The 19,055-nt window shown below is 38.7% G+C and overlaps 1 protein-coding gene and 1 long non-coding RNA gene across 14 annotated transcripts in view; both read right to left on the minus strand.

The window, feature by feature from the left end:
• Nucleotides 1-15,834, minus strand: part of LOC125100105 (uncharacterized) — a 24,892-nt gene extending 9,058 nt beyond the window's left edge. The window contains exons 1-2 of the long non-coding RNA XR_007127443.1: nt 15,749-15,834; nt 15,029-15,139 (exon numbers count right to left, since the gene is read on the minus strand). This is a non-coding gene — a long non-coding RNA (uncharacterized LOC125100105). The remainder of the gene's footprint in view (nt 1-15,028; nt 15,140-15,748) is intronic.
• Nucleotides 1-19,055, minus strand: part of MECOM (MDS1 and EVI1 complex locus) — a 548,915-nt gene that overhangs the window by 89,622 nt on the left and 440,238 nt on the right. The window lies entirely within an intron of this gene.

Genomic DNA, 19,055 nt, shown 5'->3' on the forward strand with positions numbered 1-19,055 from the left:
AGTCCTGTAAGAGAAACGGGGAAGCTTGGCCTGGACGAAGTACCCGAGAAAACTATTAAGATGTAGATGAAGCAGTGGGGCAGGGAACTACTGGCCTTGTTTTCTAAAGGGAAGCCAGAGAACTGACTCCAGCAAAATAGAAAGTTCCCAGGAGAGTAAACATTAATACAAAAGGAACACCAGGTGACTTCAGAATGAGCAATAGGAAACTAAACCAACATTCAGTGGGCTCTATCCAAAGTGAGGTAAAACAGAGGAAACTCATGTGAAATCCTGCATGAAATCTAACAGGCGACACCATTAAGACAAGACTGAGGATGAGAAACAAGAACTCTCTTTTTGTTCTAGATGCTACAAATTTTTGCTAAGAGGAATATATGAAAAAAATATACATATATGTTTCTAAAGTCTGCCTTTGTGCCTTTAGTTTGACCTGGCATAGACATGCTATTACATTTAAGAGCTGGATGGTAGACACCTTCTATAAAGTAATACAATCATGCCAACTCCCAAGATATGGATTTAATTTTTTGAGTTGTTTTGTATAGATTATTATCTGTTGCATTCAAGATAATGTTTCCCAACATACAAAATCTGGACAAATGTCAATTTCACTTCTTTCTTTCTTTCCTTTGGATTGTATGTTTTTACTTTACTTGCTTCTGTAATAATGCCTGTAGATATAATTAAAGACCTAAGTTTCTAGCAATTATCCCCCAAATAAATTTAATCTCAGAAGAAACAAACTGGAATTGAAAATTTCTTTCTGTGGATGGAAAATGGAACAGAAAAGAGATTATATAAAAATTGTAACTGACATTTTAAAGTTTGAAATTTTATGAATTTGAAGATTTTGATTGCTAATGACTAAGAGCAAAGTAATAAATCTGAAGAATGGATATGAAGCTTTTCTATCCTTAGGCTAAAGGGCTATGCTATGTTTCATCATGTTCGGATTCCTTACTTGGCATTATGAAGGTCTGATGGGTCAGGAAGCTGAGGACATACTTTGGTATCGTCCAAGCTCTACGGCTCACCAGCAGTTAGCCTTGACAAGTCACTCAGCCTCACTGTGCATTGGCTTCCTCACTGGGAAGAGGGGGAGAAATCTAAGGGCTCAGTGCTTATCTTATTGGACTCCTGTGAAAGTAGAGTGATATTGTTTATCAGGGCACCTAATAAACTCTAAGTACTATGTAACTGTCAATTAAAGGATTATTACTATAATTATTTTATTTCCATGCCAATATTGTCTACCCGTAGTTTACTGAAAGGAGAGGATATATATATATATTGTTGTTGTTGTTGTTGTTGTTCCGTTCATAGCATACCTATTTCTATCATTAGTTAACACGGTAAAAAAAATAAGCATAGGAATAAACATAAAATATAGGTGAAAATTACAACATTTGACACTTAATAACCACTTCCTCCTTGAAATGGTCTACTTTGGCATTCATGACTCACTCTTCCCTGGCTCACCTTCTGCTCCTCTGGATTCTTTTTTTGGATCCTCCACTGGGGTCATTTTCTCCCCTTGCTGAGTAAATGCTGGGTTTCTCCCAGGGTTTCGTCTTCAGCCTGTTTTCCTTTGAACCTGTCCACTGGGTTTTCTTCCAACCATTCTCAAAACTCTAATTGTCCCACCGTCCCTGGGCTGGTAACTCCCGGACAATGACGTCTATCCCCTCTGAACTCCAGAGTGCTATATCCAGTTGTTCCAGAGGTGTCTTAAATTTAGTGTGGCCAGGTCTAGAAACACTTTGTGTTCACTCTCAATCTCTGACTTGCACTATCTTAGACCCTATACCTCCCTCGTGTCTCAAACCAAACTAATCTCCAAGCCTCATGAATTGTGTTCCCTAAATTTGCCGATATCCATTGCTTCTCACTACTGCTTGCCTGCTCCATCTTTAACTATCACAATCAACTTCTTGCATCCAGACTTGTCCACATTACATGCATTCTGACTAATGCAACCAATGAATTAGTTTACATACAAATCATGTTAATTTGCTACATAAAATCTTTCAGTCACTGTCCGTGACTGACAGTCTAGAGGCCGAAGAACCTAATATTACACACAGAGTGCACCATGTGGCCTCCACCAACCTTGTCAAATTGACATCGTCTTACTCCCTCCATCATTCTTTGCAATCTAGAAGTATAAACCAGATTTGTAAGTCTACACATGCACCCTCATGATTCAGGTTCTAAGCCTTTTGCTTTGGCAGGTCCCACTTTCTCAGCACATAATTTCTACCCATTATTTACTAACTAACTCATTCTTATTTTGAAGACTTCATCTATACAAATGTACAGCAAATCCCCAAACTCCCAGTGGTGGGCATTTTGCTATGCTTCCATAGTCCGGTAAGCAAAAGTCTCCATAGATTTTTTTTTAAAAAATATCTATTGACATATATTTACCAATAAACTCAAAGATTTCTGAGACTGGAAAAAAAAATGTCTGCACATCTTTTTTTCCTGGCTCATATTAGATGTTTCATTAAAGTGGAAGTAAATTTTGAACAAATTGCAAGTGGTCCTTCCAATAACTGTTTCTTTCCAACATTATTATTAGCCTAACAGCCTAACAGACAGGAATGGAGGCATGAGATCAAAATTATAAAGGTCTCCTTTTTAATATTCTGGACTACTACAAAGGATGGGTAGAAAAAGTAACATCATAAAAAAAACACGATGCAAGAAGAAACCATAAAGTAAAGATATCTTTGAATAAAGAAAAACCTAAACTCGATAACTTTATACCAAAGGTATCAGTTACATCAACAATGTTTCAGGATAATGCAGGGATTTTTTTTTCCCCCTAAAACATGGCTCCTTGTACCTTCTAAGAAAAGAGATTCTATGGAATGGCATCCAAATAAAGGTAAATTCAGAGAAAGCAATTTATCAGCACAAGACAGGGTCATTTCTTTCTTATCTTCCTTTCTCAACCTGATACATTGTATTTTAAAATTAAACAGAAGAATATGCTGCTTCTCAGGGATTTATGCAACCATCTGGCACATTACTCAAATGACCACCGCTGTCCATTACGTATGGAATCAAGCATAACTTTATTCTCAGAAATCAGGCTGGAAGACACATTTTAAAACTCAGGCTTTTAAAAGCAGACTCTTTCTCTTCTGGTAACTATTGATTGGCTTTTCTATCACCTTCACTCACTGGGTAGATATTTACCTGCTCTGGTGTAGAAAGCAGAAACTAGGGTCTGAAACTGGACAGACCTCTGCCTCAATACTGACTCTGTTGATTTCTATATTGCTAGCTCTCTGATCTTCAAAAGTTACCTAAACCTTTCAAGCCTTTTCCCTCATCTATACAAGGGAATAACAATACAAGCCAGAACTCACAATGTGGCAGACATCTTTTGAGGCCTTTTTGTATATTATCTCATGTAATTCTCCCAATGATCCCAAGAAAGATATTATTATTTTCAGTTTACCGTTGAGAAAACAGGGGGGTCCCAGTGGCAGATCTGAGTGGTCTGGACTGTAGTTCTATGTTCTCCTGCTTTTCTGTACTCATTTTACAATATTTGTATAAAGAGCAAGTATTTAAATAGGAGTAAAATAATATCTGTGATAGATACATACTCAATAAATGATCCCTTCTAACTCTTTTAGAGCTTCTTCTCTATCTTGTTTGTCCCAATAGGTAGGAATGGCCTTAGTCCATAGGAGCTAAATCATCAAATGAGTAAAGATGAATGGTGAAGACTCATGAAGAATCCAGAAGCCGCAGGCCAAGCTGGGCCTTTATAAAGTCTTTAAGACTAATTTTTACTAATTTGGTTCTGTTTTATTTCTTTAGCATGTATTAAGAGGTTATAATCTAGGGGAAGGATCAAGGAAGTTTCCTCCAGAACAGGATATTTAATACGAGACATGAAATCTAAGAATGAGATAGCCACGTCCAACAGAAAAATGGTCTCAGAAAACAGCTTTTATAGTTACTTGTTCCATTTCTGGCTTCTTGACTAGTTGATAGACTTTAGGGGGGTACACACCATGCATATTTTACCCTCTGACAAATCTCTTAGCAATCAACATGGTGCCTGGCACAGTCAGGATGCAATAAATAATGAATGGATAAATAAATGAGTCAATGTTTACAATGTGTGAGAGGCTAGAGGCAAGTTTAAGAATTGCAAGATGGCTGAAGAATGGAAGGAAGAGGTAGGGTGAGGATCTTGCAGTAGCAGATGATGGAGGGCCTCATAAGGGATGATATAAATTTTGAACTTTATCATGAATGCAGTGGGAAACCACTGGAGGGTTTTTGACAGAGGAGAGACGTAATCAGATTTGGGGTTTTTTTTTAATTACTTGTGATTGCTGATGTGCCTTAACGCCCAAATAAAGCAAAGTCAAGGTAATCCCATCAAGAAGGACCTTGGTCCCTCAGGGTCACTACTGCTATGTTTTAGGGTCTCCCATAGACATAATTTGGAAGCCTGGAGCTTAGGTGGGGAAAATAGTGTTTGGCCAGCAAAGAAACAGTAGGTTCCGGCCATGTATTTGGTGGAACCAATGGGTGTTGGCCAGCTAAGATGAAGTTCACTAAGCACATGTAACTTTAAAGCCATAGTGCCCACATGCTAGATTCTCCCATGTCTGATACTACAAAATAATTTTTTAAACAATATTCAGTTCTTTCCCTATTACTTAATTTCTAAGTAGTACTCAATCCTAGGACATGTTATACTAGATATCCAATGCCAAAGCTTTATTGTTTTGCTCATAACTCGTAAGACTTTAAATCTCCTTGGAAACAATCACTGAACTGTCCCTTTTGTGAGGTTGCTCACCCATAGTAATGCTGAATACCTCTCACCACATAAAGTTTCATGGGACATTCAGATTAGGCACTATTAATCATGAAATTACAGTTTGTTAAACATCATGAAAAGTTTAGTTTGGGATACATTATACCCATACTATTTATTCAGCAGAGTAATAAAACATAAAAATTAACAAAAACAAAAGGGTGATTAAAATCTCTTTGACATGCACTTGAAAGGCAAAAAAAAAAAAAAAAAAAGTTTTTTTAATAAGAGAAATGCACTTTTAAAAAAATACCTAAACCTATTCACGGGCTTTCTTTTCCCTATATACAGGTCTATTTTGTCACCATGCCTTTCTTTGCAATTTATGTTTAAACAAATTTTAGACACCACAAGCAGGCCTTTGCTCCATGAAATAAACTGTGAGATATTAATGCAAAAGCTATTGTGCTGAGAGCTCAGAAACCCTACACTTCCACTCTAGATGTCAGCGTGTTAAAAGAGATTTTAGTAATGGCAGAGCTAGTCAACAGGGAATAATTAAACTCAACTTGTCTGAGATTTGCTGTGATGTGTGGAATGATAGTTTCCAACCCAGCTGCTATAGAATGTTTGCCTAAGAAGAAAGACTGCGGTTGACCAGAGGCTACAGTTGAGACTGAATGCAATGAAAAAGCTCCTTGACCTCTGAAACAATAGGTGGGGCTTACCTGAATAATAAAATCAACGCAAAGTCAACAATTAAACAAGGAGATAACAATAGGGCCATCTTGGTAGCCTGCCACTGAAAGTTTTTAAAGGAAGGGAATTACTTCAGAGTAAACTGCCAAATATCTACACTTGGCACCTTTTACCAGCTAATGAAGGTATAGACTGTGACCACCAAATCCCTTCAGAAGGACCTCGGTTCCTTTTCCTCAAACACTTCTCTGCATTCAACTCATTAAAAGATCATATTATATTTCCTTTGGTCGCGCAGTTGGTCTCTCATTTTAAGCTGTCAACCAAGCAGCCATAAGCCTTCACTGATAGCATGGTAGCTCTTGAATCCCACCTCCCACGCCATCTCTGTCCTAGACCTGCAGCCCAGCCCAAGCCAAGCAGCCTGAGTTGTTCCCTGAACAGCTAAGTCGCTGGCAATGTAGTCAATATAAATCCGCAATGCCAATGATGAAGAGAGACAATTTGTGAGCCAGTATGTTGTTTCACTTTAGGAATTCCTTTTTAATTTTACTAGTTTTTCCATTGTCTGGCATTTACAATATGGTCACAAAGTAAAAAAAAAAGGCAATTATTTACCTCTCTTTCCTATCTACAGTACTTTAAACCTCAAGTCTAATATGATTTCCATTTAGAAAAATATTTGTATAGCCATTTCCAGGGCTTTATAAAGCTAAGGCATGCCAAAGCAGTTCACATTTTCAATTTATTGTGGCTAGATTTTGTTGGCACTAAATGAAAAGGTTTTACTATCTAATTTTAATGTCAGTCTTAATCTATATACACATACACACAGACACGCACGTACACACAAAATGTGGTGCGCAAACGTCTTTAGGAGTGTGTGGTTAGGTGTGTGTGGTTATTTTGAAACAGACTGGCTAATAAAAATCATCAAGATCCATATTTATAATATGCCTGATCAGAACCTATTTCCTACTACTTATCACATGTCCTATTAAAATGCCCTTCCCTTGATCACCTCCTCAGACTTTTCAAACTTGGACTTTTTAAGGTCATGGGTATTGAGTCACATGGGACAAGAGATGAGAAAAAAAAAATTTTAGGTTTTTTCTAAGTATTAGTGACAGTTCATTTCCTTTTCTTCTCATTTGTCTTGACAAACAGACATACTTTCCTATTGTGTATCTGAAGAAGGGGAGGCCCTCTCTGAGGCTCTCCCCAGCACTCTCTCTACATATGCACTTCAGTCTACATATCAAAAGTCCTAAATCAGGGATTTCAGAAACTTAATTCAATACATATTTATTAAGCAGCTACCACATTATCAACACTTTTAAGTGGATTCCCAGTGACAAAAAAGGCAAAAACTTTAGGAAGTTGAGCTAAAATTAGTAATGGTCAAAATAATCGCTACTAACATTGATGAGCCCTTACTATGTGCTAGACTTGTGCTAAGAATCTTTATATAAAACTCATGTAATCCTCAGAACTAAATTGGGAGGCACATACTATTATTACTGCCATTTTATATTTCAAGTAATGAAAAAAAAAGACGTGCCAAGTAACTTACACAAAGTCATACAGGCTAGTAAGCCAGTCAGTTGGGCTCCAGTTCTGAATCCTTCACCACCCAAATTTATCGTCTTCCTGTAGACCCATTTAGGCCTCTGCTGTCCAATATGGTGGCCACAAGCCACAGGTGGCTATGTACATTTAAAAATAAATTAATTAAAATGAAAAACTCAGTTCCTCAGTCCTGCTGGCCATACAGTTGAACAGGCGCATGTGGCTAGTACCAAGTATATCAAACAATCCAGACTTAGAACATTTTTATCTTTGCAGAAAGTCCTACTGGTCACTGCTGACTAAAAATTCAGCTGTGGTGCCCTGGGAAGAAGAGACTTGTAATTAGGTTAATGAAATTGGTAAAAATAAGCAACCAACAAATAAAACTTCTACTAAAAATAATTCCCGACTTCAACTATGCCTCGAAGTTGAAGTGAAACAATTTTCCTATGTTTCCCAGGGCTATAACTTAAGATGAAGATTCTGGATGTTGCACAGACACCTGTGCCACAAAAACAGTTCTGGTGACCGTGTAATCCACGCATCCTGGATAGGATCCTTAACCGGTAGCTGTATCTGCACCTAACAAGAAAAAAGCCACATGGTATAAAGTGACCTGGCACATTGAAAAAAGGCACAATTATGGAGGCAGGTGACCTGGGTTCAAACTTCAGTTCCAGTTCCCTCCTTCCATGACCTTGGCCACATCAATTAAGCTCCTGAAGTCTGGGTTTGGTCATATGCAGTGGGAATAATAATGTTGCCTTTGCAGGAAAAACAAGTACAGCTCCTGCTCAGAGGTGGCCCTCAGAAACCTAATTATACATATTTGGAGATAAGAGATGCAAATCAAAGGCTAAACAGAATGAACCGTAGGAAGAGGGATCACTTGGGCAGCTGTGAGAATTGCCAGAACAAAGTCAAAACATTTACAGAGCTGATATGCTTGTGATTAATTAGCACAGAAGGTCGCTCACTGAAAGGCAGTTGAGGGGTGCAATACAAAATAGAGCTGTTGTTGTTATTATTATTATTATTATTATTATTATTAAATGTCTGCAGGCTTTAACAACCACGCTCAGCACTTTCAGTTCCCCTTTATCCCAAGGACCATCGCCACACTCCTCTTCACCATGCTTTGCTTCAGAGAAATAAGCAGGATTTGGGGCTTTGCCCCAAAGCTTCGAAACCAGGAAACCTGAGGCTAAGTCCAGAACTCTGCAGTATCCCAATATTTGATGCATGTGGTCCACCACACTTTGAAAACTGCTATTCAACTGGTTTAAGGCCGTGAAGCAAGTTGTGAGTCAACATCTGCTGGAAACTATCAAACAACTTCAGTTACATGAGACCTGGGTGAGAACTCACACGTGTGGGAAAATTGCCTTTAATTTGGACGGCCCAGAGGTTAAGCCCACGTGCCAGAGCTTATACACTTTTCTGAAGAGAGAGTCACTCAGCGCCAATTTACTTTGATATAGGACAAGAATCTAATAAGATCGGTTATCTGGTTTCCTAGAATCATGATTTCAGGAAAGTTTTCCATCCTTTTGGCAGCATTATAGAAGCTACCAGGCTCAAAGAAGTGAGATTTAGACTTCTAAGGAATTTGTTTCTTTGGAACTCTGAGCTCCCTGGCTTGCATTAATGAAGGATATGTTACCTGAGTTCCTGTTGAGTATTCAGATATTAGATCCAAAAGTCCTTGGCTAAACAGAGCCTGTTGAGATTGAGTAGTGAGTAGGAATGAAGGTCAGGCTTTGGATTCAGACAGATTTGAGTTCCCACCCATGGTCCCCAACTTCCCAGTTACAAGACTTTGTGCAAGCTAGTTCACCTCCCTGAGCCTCACTGTCTTCGTCTCTAATGTGAAGGTTATTATAGTACTTATCTCACTATCTCTTGGAGATTATGCATGTAATGCAGAGAGCACAATGTCTGGCACATACAAGGACATGTTGTTTCTGCTGCCCCCACTCCAGCTATGTGATGGAGACGGGGAGGACTGGTAGAACCAAGTAGCTTATCTGCTCTCCACAGAGCGAATAACAAAGCAAAGGAATGGACCAAAACTCTCATTGCTACAATTAGAATTTCTAAAGAAAATGAACAAACTTTTTAGTCTTCTATTGTTCTCCTCTGAGATATATCTACCAATTCAACAATGAATCTGTGGTAGATTTTAATCTAACTTATACCATGCTGTTCTGAGAATCTCAGTTAGACCCCTCTCTCTCCCTGACCCTAGACTTTCTTCCTTTCTCTGTTCTGCACTTGACTTTGAGATCAATCATCCTAAACATCTAAATTCCATTCTTGATATTTCACTCCTTTGCTCAAAAATGTCCTTTGGCTTTGCCATTGTAGCAATAGCAGCAGAAGGAGAAGCAAGCAACCAGAGCTGGCATTAACTGAGCAGCACTTCCAGTATCACGGATGCTGGGCTACCAATACATAAGTAAGACTCATTCTCTGCCCTCTGGGAGGCCATAGGGAAAACAATCTGACGGTGGAGGTGACTAATGTTTTAAGGATTATAAAAGAGATGGTGATCATGCAGACTACTCTCTAAGGGACAACTATGAGAGCAAGATTTGAGTTGAATCATCGGGAATTTGCTGGGTAGAGAAGGTGAAGAAAATGGAGAGCAAACATGGCGGACTTCCAAGTGGGAAAATCAGCATAAACAAAGACATGGAGTGGTGACAGACAACAGTGCTTTCAGGAGAACCCTGAGTGAATGATGATTAGGGTGAGGGGCAAGGAGAGGGAAGAGATGGGGCTAAAGAGAAGGTTTGGAATCAAATCACCAAAGGCCACATATATCAGACTACAGAGTTCAACTTTCTAATTTTTAAAAATTTTTAGCTGCAGAACACTTTGCTTTCCCAAGCAAAATCTTGCACAAATTCACAAATATTAAAGAAAGAGGTGAAGGTGGAGAGAAAGGAGACTCCATGTTGAGTGCAAAGACCCACACAGGGCTTGATCTCATTACCCCAAGATCATGACCCCAGCAAAAATCAAGAGTCCTTTGTTTAATCTACTGAGCTGCTCAGGAGCCTCCCTGCACCAGTGCTACTCTTTAAGGCATCTTTAAGGGACCCAGCAATTCAGCAGAACAAGAAGGAGACAAAGTAATTCCTTAAGCAAATAAAAGATTATCTCAACACTGATGTTTAGAAAAAAATGGTGATGGCAGGGAGAGCACTCTTCATGCAGTCATGGCAATGGGTGGTGAAGCTCTAAATCAAGGGGAAAGCAGTGCCACTTTGAGAGAATCAGGCAGAATCAAGGAATATCTCTGAAGTAGAGATTATTAAATTTGGCAAATCACTAGACATGAGTGAAGAGAAAAGGAATGCAAGAAGTCAAGGTAAGCTTTCAGGTTCTAGCTTGAAAAGCAAGGTGAAACCATTAACTACAATGGGAAATAAGGTGAGGAAGAAGGGATTTCACTTCACTTGAAGTGGGGTAAGATACTCAGGTACAGATGTTCAGCAAGAGGATGGAATTGTAGGTTTGGAGATTAAGGTCACTATTTAGGAGTCCTTAATGGATAAATAGATAGACTCTTCAGGTGAAGAAAGAAGGCTGAGGTCTGTACTCTGGGAAACACCAACATTTGAGGTCTGTGAACCGGAAGATAAGGAGACAGAATTAGAGGGGGACACAGAAGTGAGTGCTGGTCCAGAAGCCAGAGGAGGAATAGGGTCTGAGAAGGAGAAAATTGTCCTGAGGACATTATAGTGGGCAAAAGACTGAAAAATGCACTGGATGTGGCAGTTGGGGGTCACTACTACTTCTTCAAGTGTTGTGGGCAAAATAGAACTTGTACTAAGATGAAGACTGAATGGAAATTGAGGTGACAGAGACAGACGGTAAAGACTATTTGCTCATTGACAGAAGGAATATAAGAAAGTATGATCTACAGATATGCTACTCATCTTTGAAAATCTTCCTTGACACCTCCTTTGGTGTCTTACTATGGTGGCTTACTATGGCCAACAATGACCTCTTTTGTCTCTGAACCTCAAGAGAAGTTCATAATCTGTATCCTCTTAGGGGGGACTTACCATTTTATCATTCACTATCCTAGATTATTCCATTATAATTAAAGAGTATTATCTTATAATCTTCATAGCTCCTAAGGGTGTCTTACAAACATCTAATGTTGAACTCAATTTATCTTTAAAGGGAATTCATCCAGTATTTCTCTCACTATACTCCCTGCCCACCCATACTCATATCAAACTTCTTTCAAATGATAAACTTCACCCTTCTTTCTCTTGCCTCTGGGCTGATACCTGAACATTCTTCTCTGCTACTATAAAACTCCCTTTCGTTAGAATAGTTAATCATCCTTTGGGTGTTGGTTAAGATATACCCCCTTAAGGAAACCTTCTCTGACTCCCTCTAGACTTGGTTGTATATCCCTCCCAAGCATCACACACACCTAATACCCTATACCTCCACCATGACAGATGGCACTGTTCCAGTTAATTGATCCCTCATTAAAACTCCTGAAGGCAGGGGAGGAGTTATTAGTGGGTTTTTAAAATTCAACACCTAGCTTGGATGAGTAGAAACTGGCTCAGAATATGCGTTCCAGCATTTGAGGAAGAAGAGAGGAAAGAAGAGAGAGAGAGAATGGATAAAGGAAAGGAAAGAGAAATGAAAAAGAAAAGAAAGAGAAAACACAAGGGAAGGGAAGGGAGGAAAAGGAGAGGAAAGCAAAGGGATTGATTTGGGTTCAAGTATCAGCACTGCCAGTGGGTGACCTTGGTCACATATATTTGTTTTTTTATAAAGCCATGATATTCTTCTAAATTTCTTCTAGGATCCTTTCCATCTCACGATGGGATTCAAAAAGAAATCTAGCTTTGGTTCAGCATCCTGCATAGTATATACATGGTCTAGTTTCTAGTTTCCTAGAGACAATGACTGCATCTCTATATATGTGGGTCTCAATAACTTCCAGGCCTATATGAAACAATACAAACCATTAAACTCTTCTCCTTGAAAGGTGACTATACTAGAAGTCTGAATGAATTTACTCTTAACCAGCGAAGTGACCTTGACCAAGTCACATAGCCTTCCTCTGATTCAGTTCCTCTACCTAAGGGGGGAAAAATGCCAACTGAGGAGTACATGAGAGAGGTAAGCAAGAATGACTTACGAGCTGCAGTTCACTTACATAAGTTAATCATCAGATATTATTTGTAGATGGCCAGCTTTTCAGGTTGGAGTTTCATTTATAGAATAGCTACCTTGATTTAAAGAAAGTCACCACTTGACACATTAGTCACTGCTAGTGCAGTTCAGATCAATATTCGGTGTGTAGTTATGTGAACAATTTAATAAAATCTTTGAGATTTAAACTTATTCCCAAGCAGTAGGAAGGTAATTTATTTACTGTGGGGTATTCAAAGTCTGACCGCACGATGCCTTTCATGGGAAGCCAGCACTCACCGGGACACTTGTCCTAGTCTGCAGTAGGAACTGTTACCTGGAAAATGATAGCAGAGTTTCTAGTTCAAGAGGGTGCCTTCTCACCCTTCAAAGAAGTTACAGATTTTAAGAGTCTCTTCCTGGCTACGATCAACCTCTTGCCTTCCTGACAGAGTTCCAATTTACCAGAGCCTTACTGAAACAAAGGACTGCTACACCATACTGTTTCTCATTCTTTACCAAGGAGTTGAGTTTCACTTAGCAGAACATTCATCAATGAGTAAGAAAATGTACACAAATACAAATAAAAATGGAAAAGCCGACACCTTACCGGTTTTGGCCTTATGTAAGCTAAATTTTCTTCCATTGGAAACAGAACTACTTGTGCAGGTGGTTTGCTAAATGCTACCAGCTGCTCTGTGGCAATATAGGTTTTGAAACCAAACCCTGCAAAGAAGGATGGAGAGAGGAAAAAGAAAGAAATGGGTGTGGAATAAAGCTCTATATTGAACTAATTCCCTGGGTAATACAGAAGAGGGGAGAGCAACCTCAGTCGTAAACAGTAAGCAGAATTTCCATTCAGCGGGCCTGCAATAAATTTATTTTTCCAAGAAAATGAAATGGAACAAGAGAACAGACATACCTGCTTTATGTTAAAGAAAACCATGTATGAACCTAATACAGGAAGAAGTTGTTTAAGACTGTACATCCTTGAGAAAATATTACCTCCATAATAGTGCCAGGGTCTCTGTTAACTTGGGTTATCAGCTTCATAAATTAGACGCACACTGGGGCAGTCTAACTTGTAGAGCCGTCGGCGGGGCTCATATAATGTGTACTTTGCTCCATCATTTGCTTCCTTTGTCCTCCTTTCGACTCGCTGAGTTATTTCTTAAAGGCCTTGCACAAATACCTTTTTAACTGTCTTATTATTCCTATCGTACCCATAGAAGCAATCGCCAAGAAAATAGTGGATCCACTTAGATTGCAGTAATAAAATTAGTAACACCGATACAAAAACTGCAAGAGAATTTCATATTCTGTCACAAGGAATGCAGTTCTCTCCCGATACCAGAAAACCCCTTTCCTCCAAGCAAGTTATTGACAGTGCCAAGAATACAGCGCCACGATACTTAACGTCAGCTTCTCTCCTAGTTTCTTGCAGAAAGCAAGAAACACGATCAAGTGGGAAAAGAAGAAGGCAAAGAAAAATAAACGAAGGAAAGGAAGGGGAGTGGAGACAATAAACTGAAGAAGGAATGAAAGAAAGAAAGGGACAGATAAGGGACTGTGGGGCTGGAAGGAGGAGAGATGGAGATGGGAAAAAGAACAGCAAGGTCAACCTGACATGCACATGCTCAGCTTCCGTGTGGCTTTTTAGCTTGCTGAGTGATCACAAGTAACAAGAGCTTTATCCAGATACAGAAAAATAACCATGCTGTTAGCATCAGTACCCCTGGGGAGTATTTCTGCAGAGCCAGAGAGGAGCGATGATGCCTGCTCGTACCAGCGTGGGTTCCTGGTACCCTTCCTTACTAGGTCTGCCACTGCCATGGCTCTGCCTTGTGCTCATTGTGAACTCAGCATCTTACCAGAAAGGAACCCCCCTACCCCTGGTCAATCTCATTTTACCAGCTTCGCATACTAATTCACAATGGCATATAATATCCCCGCATATGGGTTTTTAGGTCATCAATGAGGCTGAATGAAACCATTCTCTTGCTAAGTATGGAATTTAAGAACCAAACTGCTGCAAGTTGAAACATCAGTCACAGGCTCTCAAAACATTATGTTACAAAGGCTGTGATGAAGTTGAAGCACTGCCCATATTTCCAAAAGTAATGACACTTCATCTTAAAGGCCCACTTGCTTATGTCACATTTGTATTTGCATCCTATAATGTGAATGTATTAGCTCCAAATTGTTTGGTAATAAATCATCATCAAAGAAATATGTTTATTTTTATTTTTAGTATTCATGACTTGCATGATCCTAGAACAACATATATTTAGTACTGCAGAGCAATGAATCCATAACTTTGAGAGAAATGGCTTTGTAGATCATTAAGGCCTATGTTGCTTTAACAGTTAATCACATTTTCACTAATAATATGACATAAGTCCTTTACCTAAAGAGTGAAAAATGAATGACTCTTTCGCTTGCACTAAAAAGTCCTCCACTTGACCTCTACCAGGGGCAGAGGGAAATTCAGACTAATCACTGAAAGTTCTCGCTACAGCAGTATCAATACTTTCGTTTAGCCAACAGACTGAAGTCTTTGGTTAAGGCGTCTTGAGTCCCCAAATTACAGAGGAGAAAAATCCTTCAAGACTCTGCTGTAACTTTGAACCTGGGGTCATGTGGTGACATCTCAAGGAGCCCTGCATCTTCTGGAGAATACCTCAGATAGCTGGCCAACACAGACAAATATTATGGCAACGAAAAATAAATCTGCCATTTTTAACCTTTTCAGGGAAAGTAATTCACTTATTGGCTTTAGTTAAAACGTCTTACCTTTCTTCCCCTTTTTGTTGTATCTGTGAGTAATTTCTCCAGTCACATTGTTTATAGGAAGTGAAGTTATTCGTAATCATGCCTTAAGAGTATGTACACAAACTGGACATCCTAAAAGACCACTATGTATTAAATTCCTGATTGTTTGACATAAATTCTCTCTCTCTCTTTCACTCCGACAGGAATCTTCTCATTTATTTACGAATAGGTTAAGACCTTCGCCTTGTTTCTAACTATGTTCCTAAGTGCTAACATATATTAAGTAAATTTAGAGCCTCTTCTGCATAGGAAACAAATTAAATTGGTTAAACATGGAGAAAGACTGAATGTAACCCATCTCTTGTCATGTTTATGATATCTAAACTCATCTTATATGAATGTTCCAATTTGGCTGTTGTAGCAGATGGGCTGCTTATGATAAACCATAACTACAGACACAGAATGTGATAATATAAATCATAAAGAAGATAAATAATGAAATTCTTTTAAAATAACTCTGGTTAAATATTTAGACAGTCAATTTTTAAGCTTACTCGCACACAAAAATAGTATTCAACTATCTAGGCAAGAAAAGAATGGTACTCAACTATAATATAAATATAAGTTAAATCTAAACATTCAGAACTCAAGGTATTTTAGAAATCTGGATAAATTTTTAAGAGTAGTGAACAATAAAAGTCTTCCAGAGGTTCTCATAACAAGAGGGAGCACTACAAATACCTCTTCATCCAGCCATCCCCCATGGCAAAACCCATCTCATAATTCTGGACATAAAGATCTATTCCCAGGCTAATGAAAACTCAACATCGCTCTGGATAGACAACTTCCTGTCCATGACTCGGTTGTCAATTCATATCACTTTGTGATGTCACAGTGCTTAGGATTTACAACAGATTTTCACATGAGTCTAATCATGTCAAAAACCTAAACATGGACCAGGACCAGTTTCCTGATTGCACATATGAAGCAAGTTCAGTTCAACACAGTGACTTGTTCAAGTTCGCATCATGACCTTGTTCAAGGTTACTATGCAATGGAGTCAAGATTTAAACAGACTATTTTGTCTCCTAAATGGGTGTCAGTTCTCTTAATCATGGTACCTCAGCCAATTTTTAAAACAAACTGGGATTTCATCAGGAAAATTTGGAGTAGATTTTAAGGTACATAAAAGGAATTTAGGTCCCCAGCCCACAGACTGAAGATGGCTAGTAAGAAAGAAGTAAGACCGCAAAGCCAGTACAAATAACCAGTTTGGTAGTTGGGAAATGGGTCCTTGGGGCCAGTCATGTTGTATAGCAATACAATCCATGTTTCTAGAGCCCATATCTACTCTTGAACTTTCAGCATGTATGGAAGTGACTGATTTTATAAATAAGAAGTCTGTAGAAGACTATTTCAGCCACTGATAAAAGCAGCGCCTGTGTCCATCGAGAAGGCTGACTTTTGACCCACCTCTACTGCAGATAGGTGGCTCGGCTGCATCCCAAGATGCACTTAAGAGAGTTTTTAAACTTATTTTCTCTAAAACAGCATTGTCTCTCTACCCCCTTTTTTCTTATTATTCCTATTTTTTATTGAGCTCCTACTGTCTGTAAGCTATAAGACCATAAACAAGGCAGGCCCAGGCCTAGATTTCTTGGAGCTCGCAAGCTGCTAGGTAGTCAGATGTATGGGAGTACAACAGGAGAGCACCTGCCTGCACCACGGGTAAGGCAAGAAGGCAAAGGGAGTGCATCTTTTAAGACTTCCCAAGTGAAGGCAGGTCTGAGCTGAAACATAAAGGACAGTAGGAATGGTTTCCATAAAATAGAGAAGGGTAGTGTCCAGTGTTAAAGGCTGGAAGTGAGATGGAGAATCGCATTTGGGGTAGTTTTGTTTGTTTTGGCTTGGTTTTGATGGGGTTCAGAGGAGAGAGGCAGACAGTGAAAGGGAAAGGAGAGAGATGAACAGGGAAGAGAGAGAAATATCCTTGTCACATGGTGAGCAAAGAAGAGACATGAGGAAAAGCATCAGAATCTGATTTGGTGGGATTTTGTACACTCCACATACGTTGGGTTGCTCAATAAAATTAGAAAAAAAAATGCGTATGTGTCAGGTTTAAAGCCTAGGATGGATAAAGTCTGTAAGGGCCATTTTTTTTTAAGATTTTATTTATTTATTCGACTGAGAGAGATCACAAGTAGGCAGAGAGACAGACAGAGAGAAAGGGGGAAGCAGGCTCCCTGCTGAGAAGAGAGCCCAATGTGGGGCTCGATCCCAAGACCCTGAGATTATGACCTGAGCCAAAGGCAGAGGCTTAACCCACTGAGCCACCCAGGTGCCCTGTGAGTGCCATTTCAATGACATCAACTTGTATTCATCTCTGCTAATTCTGTCTAGCATTAGAATGAAAAGTTTTACTGACCAGACTGTTCAGGAACCTAAAAACGAACAACTTTGGGCATAAATTTTGAGATCACGGCCAAATGTTTATTTTAAGCCCAAAATGAAGTCTCAATTTTTTCACTGAGAACACATGCTCTAGTGTTTATTTATAGATTTCTGGTTGAAGATTTTTCCCTACAAATATTGAATTACAATAACAAAGCCCAGATTTTGGTTATAATCTTATAAAATATATTGAATAAATCTAGGTAGTAAGACACATATGTGTGAGTGTGTGTGTGTGTATACACACATATATATATAACATAATATAGAGAAGGGCATATTATATTATATATTATATTATATTATATATTATATAACATAATATATATACATAATTTTTCTCTCGGAAAATTTTTTATTTTCCAAAACTTCAAATAAATTTTAATCAAGTTTTAAAAATCTATACTCCTATGCCTTCCATGTGATAAAAATTATGACAAACACACTGCGTTCTAATATCCTCTAATTAGCACAGTTGAGATGTTACAAAAGAATGTGGACAAGAATATGCAAAAAAAATACGGACATTCCTTTTCATTTCAAAATTTTCAATTGCCAAACCAGTATCTTGCCCTCATCACTTTGGATCATGCAGGATTAATCAAGAGAGCTTAGTTAAACTAGTCCCGTTCACCAAAATTAATGATGTCCACTGAATGACCAAGTTGTCTACTCCATTTGAGTGTGCTCTGATCCTACTACAGATAGTGTGAGTATCAACTGTGCAATTACTGTCCAATTTACCAAACCTGCTTAGAAACCCACCCTGAATTATTATTACTTACTGTTAAAGAAGTTTACTTTTAAACTTGTTACTGTTAAACAAGTTTAGAAGATGACATTGTGCCTCCATCTAATATATAAAAGTGATATCTTGTTTATTATCATTTTACTGATTAGAGTCAGGTTATTTGAGCTCAAGGACATGCAAACAAACAGGAACAATTAATTAATGGCTTAATAGCAACCTGGAAATTGCCCTATTCCATTCAGACATTTTTTTATCAGTGATTTGGATGGAGGGCAGAGGGGGTGATAACAAAGTGACATAAGCCTGAGGGCAGGATTAGGTCTGCGGTTAAAGTAGAAAAACCACAAAGCAAGAGAACCCAGATGTTAGATCACCTCACTAGGTCAGAGCTATATGTTTAAATTAATTTTTTTTTTAATTTTATAGCTGTGACTATGCTGCACCTATGTCTAAGAAATTAACTGCCTAAATACTAAATGGAGAAAAAAGCTGACCTACTAATAGTTCACAGGTCACAGATGTAGGGATTTGGGTGGACTGCAAGTTCTGAAGCTCAGGCTGTGATAGGATCACACTCAGAGCTGCTACAATCCAAGAGTATTCTCAGACATATCATAAGCATAACAAGGGAAAAAACAGTTTTTTTCACTCTGCATTTTTCACTAAATGGCAATTCTCAAATGGGCGAAGTGAATAAACGGAGGACTGAGTTCAGTTCTCTGTGTGGCTGTCTTTGGATCACCCCTTTCCGCTCCTCGCACTTTTTTCCTAAGTTAAACAAATATTGCATCCCAAAGCATTTTATAGAATAAAGAATTATCTAAAAATATTTACAATCAGAAAATA

This window comes from Lutra lutra, chromosome 1 (genome assembly GCF_902655055.1).
Source record: "Lutra lutra chromosome 1, mLutLut1.2, whole genome shotgun sequence".
Taxonomy (NCBI): Eukaryota; Metazoa; Chordata; class Mammalia; order Carnivora; family Mustelidae; genus Lutra; species Lutra lutra.